Source organism: Callithrix jacchus, chromosome 4 (assembly GCF_049354715.1).
Source record: "Callithrix jacchus isolate 240 chromosome 4, calJac240_pri, whole genome shotgun sequence".
NCBI lineage: Eukaryota > Metazoa > Chordata > Mammalia > Primates > Cebidae > Callithrix > Callithrix jacchus.
This window is the reverse complement of record NC_133505.1, coordinates 2,781,810-2,796,881: the sequence shown is the minus strand read 5'-3', so window position 1 is coordinate 2,796,881 and position 15,072 is coordinate 2,781,810.

The window sequence follows — 15,072 nt, the reverse complement described above, 5'->3', positions numbered from 1 at the left end:
GGAAAAGAAGAGAGTAAAGCAACATAAAGCCCATGTTGAAATCACCTGAAGAGATGTCTGGGTTTAAGGTCATCACTGAACTGATGGAACTGACTCAGTGAACTTAAGGAGAAACACCTGGAAAAGTGAACAATATGGACTGTGATTCCTTAGTGTTGAAGTCTACTATTGGCGGATTAGTCTGCTGGGTAGAGAAGACAGGTTCCAGCTCATTTCTGTGGGTTATAGCCACAACAGCTCCTTACCTTTCTTTCATATCCTAAAATTTACAGTCCCTTTCTTGGCTGGAAGGCACGTGGTCAGGTTTGAATTCTTTGAAGGCATGTTTATTATGTGGATGACTGGTGAAAGTGTAAGCTGTGCGTATTGTAGTCACAGATTCACCTATTCCATATAAGATGTTCAAAGAAAATAGAAATTCATTAGTTCCTGTAGTCAATCTTATATTTGTGAAATACATCACCAGGATGGTTTTTACTTTTAAATGATGGAGTGTCTGGTGTCTGCCCACAAAAGGATGTTAATAGAATGCACAACAGAGAGATTCCGAAGCTTCTGGTGCTGGAGCAGTTCTTGACCATCCTGCTTGAGAAGATCTAGGCCTCAATGAGAGAGCATCGTCCAGAAACTGGAGAAGAGGCTGTGAGCTGCTTGGCTATGTAGAACAGAAGCACTGATGGATCAAGATAACAGGAGAGAAGGTAGAAGATTTGGAGGTATAAAGCCAGAACGAGGGGCACTGACAGATTGGTGGTAAGGAGACTATTTCTGAGCAACTTCAGTCTCTAATGAGCCAAGTTGAAGTTATTAGTTATTTGCATTTTTCTTTTCAACTTTCAAATATCAATCTTGCAGCCCTTGAATGGTCTAATGAAACACTGATTTTTCTACATCCTGAAAATCTCTTCTCTAAGGATTTAGCTCTTATTCTCATAATAATTTGTGCAGAAACCTACTGATTCAAGGTCCAGCCTGTCTCCATTAAAAGAACATAATCTTGAAGGAAAATTACTTTTGAGGGCACTGAAGGCACCCTTAGTCATCCAGCTTCAGCCCATAAAGACCCAGGTAAATGAGCACCTTTCAAAAGACTGGTGAGAAGCAGAGTTTCTTCTGAGATGGAAGTATTGCCAACTAGAGACACAGAAGTAATCTTTGGTCCCATTTTTAATTCATTTCCCCTTTCATTAAAACTCTACTTGGCCAGGCATGGTGGCTCACACCTGTAAACCCAGCACTTTGGGAGGCCGAGGTGGGCAGATCACCTGAAGTCAGGAGTTTGAGACCAGCCTGACCAATATGATGAAACCCCATCTCTACTAAAAATACGAAAATTAGCCAGGCGTCGTGGCACTTGCCTGTGGTCCCAGCTACTCAGTAGATGGAGACAGGAGAACTGCTTAAACTGAAGAGGCGGAGGTTGCAGTGAGCTGAGATAACACCATTGCACTCCAGCATGGGCAACAAAACTGTTTTTAAAAAGCCTCTACTTTATCCATCTTCTCATGCCCAGTTGACGCATACAAAATATTCATTAGTTAAATGAATGAATGAAGGTAGGTGAGCAGAACCGACATCTACCCATTCCTTCTGGAGACAAAGTATGTTTGGCCTCTTGTTTGTGTTTAGTCTGTGTCTCAGCACAGACATGAGAGAAGTGACTATAGCCTTTACCATAAGAGGGTGAATGTGACCTTCTGAGAATGTGTGATCAGTGCTTAAGACACCTTCACATTAGCATGTAAATGTGTACACACTATTACGTAGCCACTACGCACAATTCTCAAGACTTAACCATGGCTCCAGGACCATGTGAAGAACCCTGTGTACTGCCCTCTGCTCCAGTCTTAGGGTGTCACTTCCCTTGGGCTCCACATTTACTTCTCAACTGTAGAGTGGTATATTCACTGCCATGCGGAGTGTGGGTTAGGCTCAGAGTTAATCTGCCCAAGGTTACATGGCTGAAATTCAAAAACTTTATGAGACCAAGACCACATACAGTCCACTATTTAGGCTTTTTCATAACATACTGTCTCTATCTTCTGCACAGCTGATACTCAGAGTTGCTCTTCAGAACTTTCACAGTTATTGTTTAGAGACTGGCTTGGGGAGGGGGAGGGTCAAGGAAGGCTCTGGTGGGCATTCAGGCAACATCACAGAACTGTGGTCTGAATGATGGCAAAGAGGTGGAACGGTGTGAATAGATTCAAGAGATATTAGAGGTGGGTGGTAGGCGAGGGTCATTAGGTGTCTTCTTTGATACCTGGGTGGTCGGTGATATTATTTGCGTAATTATGGAACCCTGGAGAAGAGAAAAGCAGATTTAGAAAATGGGACATATTAAGTGCAGCCTTTGATAACTGCCAAGTGGGGACGGCTCTAAACATCAGGGCAGACAGGAAAGTGAAATAAGAAGTTATTATGTAATTATTTCCTGCCTACGTCAGCAATTACTATCTGCATCACTCACCATATAACTAAAACGTGCACAGTTTCTTTATCTACTTGTTGATTGATGGGAATGTGGGCTGGTTTCATATTTTTGCAATTATGAATTATACTGCTATAGACATATGTGTGTAAACATCTTTTTCATATAGTGATTTATTTTCTTCTGGGTACATACCGAGTATTGGGATTGCTGGATCAAATGATAGTTCTATTTTTAGTTCTTAAAGGACTCTCCACAGTGTTTTCCATAGTGGTTGTACTAGTTTGCATTCCATCCAGCAGTGTAAAGGTGTTCCCTTTTCAACCACATCCAAGCCAACATCTGTTACTGTGTTATTGTGGCCATTCTTGCAGGAGTAAGTTCTTACATTGCGGTTTTGATTTGCATTTCCCTGATCATGAGTAATGAGCATTTTTATGTGTTTGTTGGCCATTTGTATATCTTTTGAGAATTGTCTCTTGTCCACTTTTTGACAGTATGTTTTTTCTTGCTGACTTAGTTTCATGTAGATTCTGGATATTACTCCTTTGTCAGATGTATAGATTGTAAAGATTTTCTCCCACACTTTGGGTTGTCTGTTTACTCTGCTGATTGTTTCTTTTGCTGTGCCAGAAGCTTTTCGTTTTAAGTCCCATCTATTTATCTTTGTTTTTGCTGCATTTGCTTTGGAATTTTTGGTCATGAATTCTTTGCCTAAGCCAATGTCTGGAAGGGTTTATATATATATATATATATATATATGTTCTAGAGCTTTTATGGTGTCAGATCTTAAGTTTAAGCCCTTGATCTATCTTGAATTGATTTTTGTATAAGGTTAGAGATGAGGATCCAGTTTCATTCTTTTACATGTGGCTTGCCAATTATCCCAGCACCGTTTTTTGTATAAGGTGTTCTTTCCCCACTTAATGTTTTTGTTTGCTTTGTTGTAGATCAGTTGGCTGTATTTGGCTTTATTTCTGGATTCTCTACTCTGTTCCATTGCTTTATGTGCCTATTTTTATACCAGTACCATGCTGTTTTTGTGACTATGGACTTACAGTTTGAAGTCAGGTAATGTGATGCCTTCAGATTTGTTCTTTCTGCTTATTCTTGCATTGGCTACATGAGCTCTTTTTTGGTTTCATACAAATTTTAGATTTTTTTTTCTAGTTCTGTGAAGAATGATGGTGATATGTGCATGAGAATTATATTGAATTTCTATATTGCTTTTGGCAGTATGGTCATTTTCACAATATTGATTCTATCCATCCATGAGCATGGGATGTCCTTCCATTTGTTGGTGTTGTCTATGATTTCTTTCATCGGTGTTTTGTAGTTTTACTTGTAAAGGTCTTTCACCTTCTTGGTTAAATATATTCATAAGTATTTTATTTTATTTGCAGCTATTGTAAAAGGGGCTGAGTTCTTGATTTGACTCTCAGCTTTGTGGCTGTTGGTGTATAGCAGAGCTACTAATTTGTGTACATTAATTTTGTATCCTGAAAATTTTCTGAATTTATTTATTAGTTCTAGGAGCTTTTTGGAGGAGGCTTTTGGGTTTTCTAGGCGTATGATCATATTATCAGCAAACAACAACAGTGTAACTTCCTCTTTATCAATTTGGATGCCCTTTATTTCTTTATCTTGTACCATTGCTCTGGCGAGGACTTCCAGTACTATATTGAATAAAAGTGGTATCATTGGGCATCCTTGTCTTGTTCGAATTCTCAGGGGGAATACTTCCAACTTTTCTCCATTCAGTATCATGTTGGTTGTCAGTTTGTCATAGATGGCTCTTATTACATTAAGGTATGTCCCTGCTATCCTGATTTTGCTGAGGGTTTTAACCATGAAGGAATGCTGGATTTTCTCAAATCCTTGTTCTGTGTCTGTTGGGATAATCATGTGATTTTTGTTTTTAATACCATTGGTGGTATATTACATTATTGACTTACATATGTTAAAACATCTCTGCATCCCTGGTATGAAACCCACTTGATCGTGGTGGATTATCTTTTTGATATACTGTTGGATTTGCTTAGCTAGTATTTTGTTGAGGATTTTTGCATCTGTATTCATCAGGGTCTATAGTTTCCTTTTATTTTTATGTCTTTTTCTAGTTTGGGTATTCAGGTGATATTAGCTTCATTGAATGTTTTAGGGAGAATTCTCTTTTTCTCTCTCTTGTGGAATAGTGTTAATAGGCTTGGGACCAATTTTTTGAATGTCTGATAGAATTCAGCTGTGAATCCTTCTGATCCTGGACTTTTTTTTTGTTTTTATTGGCAATTTTAAAGTTACCATTTTGATCTTGCTGCTTGTTATTGGTCTGTTCAGAGTTTCTGTTTTTTCCTCGTTTAATCTAGAAGGGTTGTATATTTCTGGGAATTTATCTATCTCTAGATTTTCTAGTTGATATACATAAAGGTATTCTTAGAAGCCTTGAATGATCTTTTGTACTTCTGCATTATCAGTTATATCTCCTGCTTGGTTTCTAATTGAGCTTATTTGGATCCTCACTCTTCTCTTCTTGGTTAATCTTACCAATGGTTTATCAACTTTATCTTTTCAAAGAACCAGCCTTTTGTTTCATTTACCTTTTGTATTGTTTTTTGTTGTTGTTACAATTTCACTTTGATCTGCTTGGATCTTTGTTATTTCTTTTCTTCTGCTGTGTTTGGGTTTGGTTTGTTCTTATGTCTCTAGTTCTTTGAGGAGTTACCTTAGATTGTCTATTTGTGCTCTTTCAGACTTTTTGACATAGGCATTTAAGGCTATGAACTTTCCTCTTAGGACAGCCTTTGCTGTATCCCTGGGGTTTTGATAGGTTGTGTCACTATTGTCATTTAGTTCAAAGAATTTTTAAATTTCCATCTTCATTTCATTATTGACCCAACAATCATTCAGGAGCAGGTTATTTAATTCCCATGTATTTGCATGGTTTTGAGGGTTTCTTTTGATTTGCAATTTTATTCCACTCTGGTCTGAGAGAGTACTTGATATAATTTCAATGTTCTTAAATTTATTGAGACTTGTTTTGTGGCCTATCATATGGCCTATCTTAGAGAATGTTCCATGTGCTGATGAATAGAATGTATATTATGCAGTTGTTGGGAAAAATGTTCTATAAATATCTGTTAAGTCCATTTGTTCTAGGGTATAGTTTAAATCCATCATTTCTTTGTTGACTTTCTGTCTTGATGACCTGTCTAGTGTTGTCTGTGGAGTATTGAAGTCCCCTGCTATTATTGCATTGCTGTCTATCTCATTTCTTAGGTCTGATAGTAATTGTTTTATACATTTGGGAGCTCCAGTGTTAGGTGCATATATATTTAGGATTGTGATATTTTCCTGTTGGACGACTTTTATCATTATATAATGTCCCTCTTTTTTTTAAAAACTACTGTTGCTTTAAAGTTTGTTTTGTCTGATATAGGGATAGCTACTCCTGCTCACTTTTGATGTCCATTTGCATAGAATATCTTTTTCCACCCCTTAGGGTTTATGTGAGTCCCTATGTGTCAGGTGAGTCACTTGAAGACAGCAGATACTCGTTTGGTGAATTCTTATCCATTCTGCCAATCTGTATCTTTTAAATGGAGCAATTTGGCCATTTACATTCAACACTAGTATTGAGATGTGAGGGACTATTCTATTCATCATGGTATTTATTGCCTGAATACCTTGTTGTTGTTTTTTTTTTGAGATGGAGTTTCACTGTTGTTACCCAGACTGGAGTGCAATGGCACGATCTTGGCTCACTGCAACCTCCGCCTTCTGGGTTCAAGCAATTCTCCTGCCTCAGCCTCCCAAGTAGCTGGGACTATAGGCACGCACCACCATGCCCACTAATTTTTGTATTTTTAGTAGAGACAGGTTTTCATCTTGTTGACCAGGATGGTCTCAATCTCTTGACCTTGTGATCCACCCGCCTCGGCCTCCCAAAGTGCTGGGATTATAGGTGTGAGCCACTGCACCCGGCCACCTTGTTTTGTTTTTTATTTATTGTGTTTTTGTTTTGTAGGTTCTGTGAGATTTATGCTTTAAGGAGGTTCTATTTTGGTGTAGTTTGAGGATTTGTTTCAAGATTTAGAGCTCCTTTTAGCAATTCTCGTAGTGCCAGCTTGGTGGTGGCAAATTCAGCATTTGTTTTTCTGAAAAAGACTATCTTTCCTTCATTTATGAAGCTTATTTTTGCTGGATACAAAATTCTTGGCTAATAATTGTTTTGTTTAAGGAGGCTGAACAGAGGACCCCAAGCCCTTCTAGCTTGTAGGGTTTCTGCTGTGAAATCTGCCATTAATCTGGTAAGTTTTCCTTTACAGGTTACCTGGTGCTTTTGCCTCACAGCTCTTAAGATTCTTTCCTTTGTCTTGACTTTAGATAACCCGAGGACTGTATGCCAAGATGATGATTTTTAAAAAAATAAATTTCTCAGTTGTTCTTTGAGCTTCTTGTATTTGGATGTCTAGATTTCTAGCAAAGCCGGGGAATTTTTCCTTGATTATATCCTCAAATATATTTTTCAGATGTTTAGATTTCTCTTCTTTCTTAAGAACACCAATTATTCTTATGTTTGGTTGTTAACATCGTCCCAAACTTCTTGGAGGTTTTCTTCATTTTTTAAAATTGTTTTTCTTTGTTCTTTTTGTATTGGGTTAATTCAAAAACCTTGTCTTCAGTCTCTGAAATTCTTTATTCTGCTTGTTCAATTCTGTTGCTAAGATTTCCCAGTGTATTGTACATTTCTCTAAGAGTGCCCTTCATTTCCAGAAGCTCTGATTTTTATCTTTCACTGAAGATTTCTCCCTTCACATCTTTTATCATTTTTTTGCTCCAGTAAGTTGGACTTCACCTTTCTCTCCTGCCTCCTCGATTAGTTTAATAATCAACCGGAATTCCTTCTCTGGCAATTCAGGTATTTCTTCTTGGTTTGGATACATTGCTGGTGAGCTAGTTTAATTTGAGGGGTGTGGGGGGGTGTGTTAAAGAATCTTTTGTTATATTACCAGAATTATTTTCCTGGTTCCTTATCATTTGGGTAGACTACATCAGAGGGAAGATATGAGACTCAGGGCTGATGTTCGGATTCTTTTGTCCCACAGGGTATTCCCTTGATGTAGTGCTCTTTCTCTTCCTCTAGGGATGTGGCTTCCTGAGCTGAACTGCGGTGATTGTCTTCTCTTCTGGATCTTGCTACCCAGTGGAGCTAACTGGCTCTCGGCTGGTACTGGGAGTGTCTGCACAAAGTCCTGTGATGTGAACCATCTTCAGGTCTCTCAGCCATGGATTCCAGCACCTGCTCTTGTGGAGGTAGCAGGGGAGTAAAATGGGTTCGGTGAGGGTCCTTAGTTGTAGTTTGGTTTATTGCACTAGTTTTATATTGGTTGGCCTCCTGCCAGGAGGTGGTGCTTTTAAGACAGCATCAGCTGTGGTAGTATAGGGAGGATCAGACAGTGGGTGGGGTCCTAGATCTCCCAAGAGATTGTCTTCAGCTAGCATGGTGGGTAAAGACCACATGGTAGGGGCAGGGTTAGGCGTATCTGAGCTCAGACTCTCGGTGGGCAGGGCTTGCTGTGGCTGCTGAGAAATGGGGGTATGGTTCCTGGACCAGTGGAGTTTTATGTTCCCAGGGGGATTATAGCTGCCTCTGCTATGTCATGCAGGTCTCCAGGGAAGCTGGGGAAAGCCGGCAGTTACAGGCTTCATCCAGCTCCCACACAGCCCAAAAGGCCACTCTCACCCCCAAGGTACCCCCCTCACCCCTCAGCTCCACTGAGTTTATTTCCAGGCAGCAAGTGAGCAGAACTGAGAACTTGCCCAAGGCTACTTGCCTCCTGGCTGAGAAAGCAAGCAGTATTTTCAGATTCTGTGCCTCCCTGCCTGCTGTGGCTTCTATGCTATGTCTGCACTCCTGATTCATTTCCTCCCAGGAGTTCTGTACAGAAAATTCTGAATTTGGTCAAAATTGTTACAAAGTTCAGCTGGAAGTTTCCTTGTTTTCTCAGTTTCTCTGGCAGCCCTCCCCAAAGACCTCTGTGAGACAGAGTCAGAAATGGCTTCCCTGGGGACCAAGAGAACATAGGGCTCTTCCCGCTGCTGCTTCTACCCTGTGTTTCACTCAGCTAATTTTATTTCAACATGTAAAGTCAAATTCTTCTCTCATGATCTGGACCTTCAGGTTCCCTAAGTGAGGGTGTGTGTTCAGGGCAGATGATCTCTTTCACACTTCAGGCACCCACAGTTTTTCAGCTGTCTCCTGGGGTCTGCAGGAGCAATCTGCTTCCTTCAAAGGGTCTGTGGGTCCTCTTGGCTTTCCTGGTATGTTCCTTTGGTAGTTCTTGGAGCAGAAGTTCATGACGTGAGTCTCCCCACACTGCTCTGTCCATTGAGTGGCAGCTGCAATTTAGTCCTGCCTCCTGTCCACCAGTTTCCTGTCTTGTCCCATAAAGTGCGTTCTTACTGAGGTCTCACTCCCCTGTCATTCAGAGCAAAACTCAAATGAAAGTGGGACTTCTTGCCCACGTGGATTTTCTGATGTTGGAAGTCAGAATGAAGAAGGAAGATAGTGCCAAATTCAACTGTCTGATAAAATTTCTCTCCAGGACAAATTTACGAAGGTATTCAGATTCACTATATCTGTGGTTCTGCTGCAGGTATGTGTGTGTGTGTATATATTTCTCTTGCAAGGTAGGGATGATGAGTCAATTTAAGCTCCAGCTGTGTTTTATTTTTCATGCTCCTGCTCCAGCCTGACACACTCCGGGAAATAGGTCACTACTGCTGTCAGTAAAGTGTGGGTTCTGGTCAAAGATATAGTTGGTTTATGCTGTAAGAGATCCACTTCTGGTATAAGAATTCTTCATTTCTTCTTTTAATGATTCATACATTGATTAATCCAAACTAATTCAAGTTCTACCCGAAGGTTTTCTTTCAATCACACTACCAAATTAGCATCCTTTCTTGGCTTTTTAAAAATTTTTTTAAAGAGGGTTATTAAGCCCAAGAAGTGTTGAGGTCTGTCCGAAGGTCTGCTACATACACAGGGATAGGGCTTCTCGCCTGTGTGGACCCGCTGGTGCTGGATATGGCAGGAACTCTGGCTGAAAGTCTCGCGGCAGTGGCTGCAGCCATCAGGCCTCTCGCGGGGGTTTGTACCTGCAGGTGCTGGCGGTGGGTGGAGTTCCTTAGGAAGACTTGTCCTAGTCTTCGCTGGGGAAGGGCCTGCGTGAAGTACAAGATCGCACTGAAGAAGCCGCGGCACGCGGCACTCGACGGGAACCGTCCCTAGGCGGCGCTGTCTAAGTGTTTGCTGGGGGTGTGGCCGGATCTCCTGGGCACACGCAGGTCTGGGTCTGGTTGGAGCGCTGCTCCCGCGCCAGCTTCCGCTTGGCGCACTCATTCGGTCTTTCTCTGACGAGGAAATGCATCCTGGGGTGGATCTGGAAGTCACGTGAACGTTTCTTCCCTTGTGGGCTTGCCCGTTCACTGCTTCTGTCTCATTTAGGACTGAAAAACTTTTATTTCAGGTCTGCATAGGACTGCTTTGGGGGGTTTTACTCATTCGGGTGTCTCTTGCTTTAAGGCTAGTTCATTTTTGTTGTTATTCTTAGTCTCCGTTTCTTCAACCGTAGATTCTGATCTGAAAATACGAAAGAAATTTGTCAACCGTCCCCATTATAAAAGTGTAGTAAGCTGGTTGGTAAATGCATGTAAGGGATCACTGCCATAAACTGAAGAAAGGGGACAGAGCAAGAACCTGCCTCAAAAAACAAAAAAGAAAGAAAAGAAAAAAGAAAGGACAGAAAATATTCTGTGGAAGCTGAACACTGAATCATGAGGAGCCACTCTGGATCCTGACTCTCTGGACCCCTTACTTTCATTCTCTGCTTAAGGCTACAGAGTTAGTAAAACGGACTTTTAAATCCCTGAACGATAACGTGTATATATAAAATCTTAATTCTAAGATTTGGGAATTACTGATCCTAACTGTCATGTTGGCTGTTGAATGTTATCAAGCTATCCAGGACCAAATGAGGCACTTTAAGTTATTCCCTTCAGCACAGATACTAGCACAAATCATCAACAAACTGAAACCAGAAAACCACATATTGCCTCAAGCAAATACATGTTAAACCTGTGTCATGGACAAAAAGGAATTTTTTTAAATATGGATAGAATTTGCTGATAGTTATTTTTCTTCACATCCTGGACTTAAGGAAGTCCAAGAGTTGGGGAGTGGAGCTAGTTGATTGGAAGGGAAATACTATAGTTTATATAGTCTTACCTGGGGTAAAGGAAAAGCATCAACAGAAAAGCAGGCAGAAAAGCTAATGTTTATGAAAATTTGAGTTTTGAGGTGCAGATCGGCAAATCTGAAAGTAAAACAAGTTTGGTGGGGAGGTAAGGGTATCCAGGTGAGACCTGGGATTTGTCCTCTCAGGCATAAGAGCTAAAGGTGAGATACTAGGCAGCTCACGTTTTTATTCTAGGGCCAGAGGACTGCTAGGAAAAGGAATATAACAAAATAAGGCAAATGTGAAAGGTGAAGTTGTAATTAAAAAAGGAGATTCTACAGAGTAGGACCGAGTTATTTTCTCCCCAGTGCATAGGCATAAACAGCCACCAGGAAGTCTTTAAATGTTCTTTTCTTTCTTTGATGCTTATATTTTCTGTATCTTGCTCTTTCCCTTTAGGGAGGCACCTATAGCATGCAGAGAGAGAATAACCCAAGAAAGCTAGAGGCTAGATTTAACCTGGCAGCCATCCAACTGCGAGGGGCAGTACACAGGGTTCTTCACATGGTCCTGGAGCCATGGTTAAGTCTTGAGAATTGTGCGTAGTGGCTACGTAATAGTGTGTACACATTTACATGCTAATGTGAAGGTGTCTTAAGCACTGATCACACATTCTCAGAAGGTCACATTCACCCTCTTATGGTAAAGGCTATAGTCACTTCTCTCATGTCTGTGCTGAGACACAGACTAAACACAAACAAGAGGCCAAACATACTTTGTCTCCAGAAGGAATGGGTAGATGTCGGTTCTGCTCACCTACCTTCATTCATTCATTTAACTAATGAATATTTTGTATGCGTCAACTGGGCATGAGAAGATGGATAAAGTAGAGGCTTTTTAAAAAAAGTTTTGCTTTTGTTGCCCATGCTGGAGTGCAATGGTGTGATCTCAGCTCACTGCAACCTCCGCCTCTCCAGTTTAAGCAGTTCTCCTGTCTCCGTCTACTGAGTAGCTGGGACCACAGGCACGTACCACGATGCCTGGCTAATTTTCGTATTTTTAGTAGAGATGGGGTTTCATCATATTGGTCAGGCTGGTCTCAAACTCCTGACTTCAGGTGATCTGCCCACCTCGGCCTCCCAAAGTGCTGGGTTTACAGGTGTGAGCCACCATGCCTGGCCAAGTAGAGTTTTAATGAAAGGGGAAATGAATTAAAAATGGGACCAAAGATTACTTCTGTGTCTCTAGTTGGCAATACTTCCATCTCAGAAGAAACTCTGCTTCTCACCAGTCTTTTGAAAGGTGCTCATTTACCTGGGTCTTTATGGGCTGCAGCTGGATGACTAAGGGTGCCTTCAGTGCCCTCAAAAGTAATTTTCCTTCAAGATTATGTTCTTTTAATGGAGACAGGCTGGACCTTGAATCAGTAGGTTTCTGCACAAATTATTATGAGAATAAGAGCTAAATCCTTAGAGAAGAGATTTTCAGGATGTAGAAAAATCAGTGTTTCATTAGACCATTCAAGGGCTGCAAGGTTGATATTTGAAAGTTGAAAAGAAAAATGCAAATAACTAATAACTTCAGCTTGGCTCATTAGAGACTGAAGTTTCTCAGAAATAGTCTCCTTACCACCAATCTGTCAGTGCCCCTCATTCTGGCTTTATACCTCCAAATCTTCTACCTTCTCTCCTGTTATCTTGATCCGTCAGTGCTTCTGTTCTACATAGCCAAGCAGCTCACAGCCTCTTCTCCAGTTTCTGGACGATGCTCTCTCATTGAGGCCTAGATCTTCTCAGGCAGGATGGTCAAGAACTGCTCCAGCACCAGAAGCTTTGGAATCTCTCTGTTGTGGTACTCTGGCTGCACTTCCTGTTGGTAGATTCTCCAGAGGTGGCTGAGAGTCACTCAAGGCCCAGGGGAATCCTGGTAGCAGAGGTGCCTGAAGTGTCATCTGCAGATTTCACGATATGAAAGACTATTTCCTGGAAGTCTGTGTTCCTGATTCCATGTCTAATGACTAGTGTGAACCAGGAGCAGGCAGTAAGAATTTTGTGATAAGAAAGGACAGAAAATAGGCTGGGCAAGCTGTCATGTTAAAGAAGTACACACGGCCATTTTTTCCACTTCGACATGCATAGCTGTTTTCTGTACCTCAGGGACGTAGCATGGCCACCACTAGGACTTCTCTTGTTCTCCAGATAGTTTGAGCCTTAAACATTTGTAGCAGGTTCACTCTGCCTATAATTTGGGATTCAGGAAGATTCCCATTCAGCATCTTATCTTCAGGAGTAGACCTATTTTTTTTTAAATAAAATTATATTCATGTATATATACACGTATTCTATATGTAAATACACATACACACATACAACAAGGGATTAATATCTAAAATATAACAAATTTATACCCTCTGATAAGGAAAAGTTAAAATGTCCAGCAGAAAACCAGACAAAAACACCAAGAAAACATTGCAAAATCTAAACTACAAAAGGATTGAAGGACTGAACAGGCTCTGCAACCAGAGATGATAATAATACAAGAGGAGATACAAATGTAAAGAGAAGTAAAAGCCCTGTAATTCTGAATTAGAAATAAAAAACAAACAGGCATTATATATATCTCCTAGATCTTTCTTTCTTTCTTTCTTTCTTTTTTTTTTTTTTGAGATGGAGTTTTGCTCGTTACCCAGGCTGGAGTACAATGGCATGATCTCAGCTTACCGCAACCTCCGCCTCCTGGGTTCAGGCAATTCTCCTGCCTCAGTCTCCCGAGTAGTTGAGACTACAGGCACGCACCACCGTGCCCAGCTAATTTTTTGTATTTTTAGTAGAGACAAGGTTTCACCATGTTGACCAGGATGGTCTTGATCTCTTGACCTCGTGATCCACCCACCTCGGCCTCCCAAAGTGCTGGGATTACAGGCGTGAGCCACTGCGCCTGGCCCTTCTCCTAGATCTTTTTACTGAAAAGGCTTGGAAACAATAATCAGCTAAGCAGTGAGACTTTGCTAGCACCCAATTTGTCATCTTGAAATTCCAATTCCCCCAAAAGAAATCAGGATTCCTGGGAGAAGGGGCTGAATCCAGATCGGAGGCAAGAAATGTATGGCATGAGCCTGAAATGTCTTGTCGTACCATAAAGCTAGCATCTTGAGTCAGAAATATTCAGTTGTCAAGTTGAAGACCTTCCCACTTGAAGACAGGAAAATTTGAGCACCAGTTAAGATAATGACAGCAGTGAGTTGAAATACTTCAAGTGTGTTTTTATCCATGAGTCTTAATTATTAATTAATTATTAATTAATTATTCTTAAAAACACACATAAAAATTGGTCGCCATTGGAGAATGCTAGGGAACCAAGTATTTTGAAAACAGGTAAATAATGAGAAACAAGCCTTTATCCTTCCTTTTCCATATGAGCTGTACCACTTGGTAACCACATAGGACACTGAACATCCTTCTTGTTACTGTCAGTGAGGCCAAAGCAGGAAGTAGTGGCATCAGCTACTACAACACTTTGGACCAGATCAGGGAAACAGAATCTGGAAAAGAAGAAGAAGAAAAAAAAAACCCCAAAACCAGAAACATTCCCACATTCTCCCTTCAATTTTCTTCTTACAGGCATGCCTGTTGGGCCCTTTGTACTTTCCTGTCTCTCCCCCTCCTCTCCTATGCATTTGGGATGTCCTTCATTCCCTTAGTGTTCCTCCTTTACCCTTTTATCCTGTTCTGTGGCTTTCTCCTCCGTCAGCTTTACTTTATTTTTCTGAGTAGATGAGAGAGAACAGGACTGTCTGAGCACTGGGGTCGGAGTCACAGATGGACCATGCCAGGCTTCAGTGTTGAAAGTAAGTGTGGCATGCCATAGCACCTTAGCTGAAACCTTGTTCCTGTGGCCCAAGCAGTTCAGAGAGCCCAAGAATGGTCTGGGGGTGTGGACTGGCAGGTACGCATGGTATTCATAAACATACCACAAACAGCCCCCTTCCTTTTGCCCTGCGAGCTCAGGCAAGAGGAACAGAAGCTCTATAGAAGTAGCTTTTTCCTAGAGTAAACATTTATGGTCCTGTTTACACTGCCTGGGTAAAGACTTGGCTGTATTTGCCTATTCCAGAGCAGAGGACACAGCCTTGCTCTACACACTCACCTCAAGCCACCTGCCCATTGCACTTCACAGGCACCTCAGTCCTCTCAGGGTGGGACAGGCAGTGGGTCAGTGAGGGAGCACAGGTTCAGGGACTATGTACTGGTGGAGAGGTTGCAAGTGGAAGGATGGAGAGTAAGCTACTCTTTGCTTGATGCATCAGGCATATTAAAAGGACCACACTAATCCTCAGGGTAGTCCAGGACCTTGATACTCAAAGTGCACTGCATCAATCAGCAGCATCTGAGGCATCTAGGAGTG